At 50.4% G+C, this 4,612-nt stretch overlaps 1 long non-coding RNA gene across 1 annotated transcript in view; it reads right to left on the minus strand.

Annotated features, from left to right (window-relative positions):
• The window catches only part of LOC110572275, a 19,022-nt gene extending 18,563 nt beyond the window's left edge, over nucleotides 1-459 (minus strand). The window contains exon 1 of the long non-coding RNA XR_002479842.1: nucleotides 67-459. This is a non-coding gene — a long non-coding RNA (uncharacterized LOC110572275). The remainder of the gene's footprint in view (nucleotides 1-66) is intronic.
• Nucleotides 460-4,612: the final 4,153 nt, after the last annotated feature.

Genomic DNA, 4,612 nt, shown 5'->3' on the forward strand with positions numbered 1-4,612 from the left:
CTCAAGGACATTTTGCTTTTCCTCCCAAGGACAAAGGACAATAAAAGGAGCCGGGGAGCCACTTACCGGGTCCAAGCGCGGCTGTCGGCACCTCCTGGTCGCCCGCACCCGCGTTCCGCGCCGGGCCGCCCGCCCGAGTCTCCCGCCCGCTCTAGGTCGAGCCGCCGGGACCCCGGGGAGCGTCCCCGGCCGCTGCCGCAGCGGCGCTTTCGGCGTCGTGGGCCCGGCCGCCCCGGGAGCCTCTGCCAAGGGCTCCGACACCGGCGCGCGGCCCATCTCGCCTCAGCCGCGGCCGCTTCGCTCCCGCGGGCCTGCGGGCCGCCTGGGCGCAGCTTCCCGCCGGCCGGCGAGCCCCGCGACCGCGGCGGAGCGCCTGACAGCTTGGGGTGCTGCTGCCTCTCCGGCCATCTTGTGCCGTGTGTGTGTGGTGTCTCTCTCCCGTCTCCTCTCTCGGCTTTACTCCCTCCTCCTCCTCCCCCCCGCCCCACACACCACACAACATGGCCTCTTCGCTGCGGCGGCGGCTGCGGCGGCAGCAGCAGCTCCACCGCGCTCCTGCCCGCTCCCCTCCCCCACCCTCCCCGCCTCCCGCCTGCAGCCCCATGTCCCAGCGCGCACGCGCGCCGCCGCCCGCCCGCCTCAGCCATTGGCTCCGCGAGCTTCCTGCCACCCCTTCCCGGGAACGGCCTCACGCACGCTCGCAGGCGTCTTCCTCCCTCCTAACAACAACTACTTCGATACTATTGGCTGATTCTGATCCACCCCTTCAGCTGCCGCCGTGCGGATAGGCTGACTTTAGTGCCACTCACTCCCCTTAGGTGTTTCTGGTTTTCTTGAGGGGCACCAGCCCGCGATTGGCTGGTGATAGAACCTTTGGGTTTGGAGCTGGGCTGTTGCTTTGCGCCCCGCAGTGCGGACCCCTCCAGGCTAGCTGGTGAGGGGTGGCGGGGGGGGGGGGGGGCGCTTCCTGGCGCCGGATAGGCCAGGTTAGAATCATTAGTACAGAGACTTAGAGATAAGGACCTCACTTCTGGAAAAAGCTCGGAATTCAGTGTTTCTGAGCTCAGATTTTTGTTTTCTTTTTTTAGAAAAAGGAAAATGACTGACAGGTTGACGAGCAAACAAGCCATATCTCCTCAGCTGTAGAGCTCAAGGTTTTTCTTCTAACCAACCGGTCCTTCCCTGAGGGTCGCAAAGTCAGGACCAGTGGTTTTACAACCAAGCGCATCCCCCTAGCCCAGTATCCAAATTGACTTGCCATTTACTTGAGGTTGGTAAGCTTCCTGTTACCCTTCACGTGAGACAGCCTATTCATATGTCCAGTGTCCTTTGAATTTAGTGAATCAGTGTTTCATAATCCTGGTTGGGCCTGATACTACCCTTTTGGGCAGTATTTGTTTAAAGGGGTAGTTTTAACCTGAACGATCACAGTCTACCTGTCCAGCCTTCTCCCAGAGAATGGGGCAAAACAAACTTAATTTACTTTTAGAAAATCTCACTTTTTTTCACTAGGTCTTCTTTAATCTGGAAGCAATCTAGACAATCAATAGGAATAACTGAAAACCCAAACTTTTCTGAAATGGATGAGAAAAGAAAAAGTGGCTTTCTCCCACTGCCAGCATTTTAGAAATCTTGCTTCTTTTGGCAAGGGACCTCGAGAAAAGGAAAGGAACACTAGAGGCTCTTAGTTTTAACAGATTTCTTTTGAGAGGCTGGTTCTTGGGGCAACTCTTGAATTCCCTTGAGACGCTGCCCCTGGGTTAGACTCAGAGTATGTTAAATATTCATCAGGCCTAGGAACTAGCTCTGGGCCTTCTTTTAAAAATGGCACAGCTATTAACTGGCTTGGCTCAATATGGCATCAGGTACTTAGGGCAGAGCGAAGACTAGAACCTAAGTCTCCTGACTTACAGATCTTCCGTTCCTTCTATGCAACCTGGCCGCTCTCCTTAGCAATATAGGTTGAGCTCTAAGTGAGCACACAGAAAGAGTGCTTCTTTAACTGAAATTAAATTTTCTCCATTTAATCTCCAGGAGACATTCCCCTATACAGTCTAGCTTTGAGCACTATAGACCTGCAGCAAGACTTTTTTTCTCTGAAATAGTCCCACCCTGAACCCTTTTTCTTCATGCTTCTTGGTGTGTTATTGCTGTGCTATTGTGCACTCCCTTTTTCCATTCTTACCACTACCTGAAATCCATCTATGATTCTGCTTTTCCATATTCTTCACCAAGTACTCTGTGCCAGCAAAGCAGGCCGGAACAGGCCTTTATTAAAAATAGTAATGGCGGGGCGCCTGGGTGGCTCAGTCGATGAGCGTCTGCCTTCAGCTCAGGTCATGGTCCCAGGGTCCTGGGATTGAGCCCCGCATCGGGCTCCCTGCTCTGCGGGAAGCCTGCTTCTCCCTCTCCTACTCCCCCTGCTTGTGTTCCCTCTTTCGCTGTGTTTCTCTCTGTCAAATAAATAAAATCTTTAAAAAAAAATAGTAATGGCTGGGGACGCCTGGGTGGCTCAGTTGTTTAAGAGTCTGCCTTTGGCTCAGGTCATGATCCCAGGGTCGTGCAATCAAGCCCCAGGTCGGGCTCCCTGCTCAGTGGGGAGTCTGCTTCTCCTTCTCCCTCTGCCCCTTGCCCCTGCTCATGTGCTCTTTCACTCTCCCTCTCTGTCTGTCTCTCAAATAAATAATCTTAATTTAAAAAAAAAAAAAACAGTAATGGCTGAAAAGCATTGAGTTAGCTATGTGTCAGGCATTGTTCTAAGCCCTCATCATAGGTTGACTCAGCATCGCTATGAGAGTATTATTATTCCTCTGTATTATCTTTATTAGGAAACTGAGGCGCAAGGAGGCTCACACTGCTAAGACGCACCAGAACCAGGATTGAGCCCAGGTGCTCTGGCTCTAGACCCATACCCTTTTGCCTCTCCCAGGTTCTTTTTGAAGACTGTCCCCTTGCCAGATGGGTTCAGTAGATCCTCTGTTGTGTGGAGCTGTCTGATTTGCCAGCTGCCCCATCCCCTACTTCATTGAAAAGTTCCACCTTCAGAACTGGGCTTTCCTCCCATTGGGAAATGTCAGATCCATTCTATCTTAATTCCCAGATGTGGACCGCATGCTGCTACTGTCAATCTCCTGGCCTGCCACCTGGGAATCCTCTAGCTCTTGTTTTAGTCCATCTTTGATAGTGGACCCCTACAGCTCAACTGTGGGGTGACTCCCTTTTATGAAGATACACCTTGGGCGGCTTACATAAAACAGCTTGCTTCTCCAGAGTTTGCATCCCACACGACATCCTCTTCAGAGAAAGCCCTCATCTGCCACGTTGAAACTTTATTCCCTGCCACACATGTCAATCATGATTTCTTTTGCCATATCTTTACCAGGTCTTTAGCCATCCCCCTTAAAGCTAGACCAGGTCTGTCCTAAATTAAAAGCGCCTGACCCTAGAGGACCCCATCCTATCCCCTGCACTGTTCCTTTTTGTGCAAAGTGATCTGCCAATGAACAGAGAGGAGCTCCCTCCCTCCCTCCCTCCCCCAGTCACACTGGCTCCTATTACTGCTGTTTCTTTACAGGCTAAAATAAAGAGCCCTTCACCTTGGCTCACTTAAAGGAAAGACCTCTGGGTGTATTCTGAGTAGTTCTAGTCCTATATAATTGTGACCAAATGAAAACATGGATGGACAGAGAATATTTCTGTAAGGATACAAAGACCTGTTTACACTGGTCGCCTCCAAGGAGACCTCAGAGGTAGAGAATGGGGTGGGAATGTCACTTTTCCCTTTCGACTCATTGGTGACTTTTGAAATTTGAGCCATGTGAATGTATTACTTTTTTGAAAGAAAGAAAGAAAAGGAAAGAACAAAATTCAAATAATCTGCTGAGCTAAAAACTGACACTATTAAGACGGTAACTTTTTTAACTTTTTAATTGTGACATCTGCATTCGTTATAATAAACACTTTTTTTTCCCATGAAATAAAGGTCACCCAACACTCAGTACCTCCAGGGATGGGAACAGCACCTAAAATGTCCCTGGTTGATGATAAGGATTCTTGATACATAAAATGGGGGCAGCAGCTTTCAATCCCAGTGTAACATGGCTTCACACACTACAGAACAGGGCTCCTCACCATGCCCCCTGTGCCCTCCTGTCTTCATGTGGCAATTAAAGAGGCAGAAACACCAGTGAAGTCAGCTTTTCTCCGTTTTCCATCCTCCGTGTCCACCTTGGCCTGGGGTGTCTCAGATGATCAGCCTAGCTCATGATGGAGACTCAACAGAAACCCAGGATGTCCTTGACTCAAGTCAGAGACACAGTTTCAAATACAGACCTTTCCAGATTCCTGTAGGTCTGCTCCCGCTCTCCCTGCAGTTTCCCTTGCTGCTTATATTCTGCATGATTTACATGCAGACTCTGTCTTCCTTCTGTACACACCCCACTCCCTCTTCCCATGTGGCAGTCTTTCTTTCTTTTTCCCAGGGTACTTCACACATGGCATTGACGTTCATTTGATACTCAAAATATCATTTCCAAGCACAGTTAGAATAATGTGCTCAATAATGAGCTTCTTCCATGTTTGAGGTACTGTTTTATAAGCTGGGGATGCCGGG

The sequence above is a fragment of the Neomonachus schauinslandi genome, chromosome 9, assembly GCF_002201575.2.
Source record: "Neomonachus schauinslandi chromosome 9, ASM220157v2, whole genome shotgun sequence".
NCBI classification, from domain to species: Eukaryota; Metazoa; Chordata; class Mammalia; order Carnivora; family Phocidae; genus Neomonachus; species Neomonachus schauinslandi.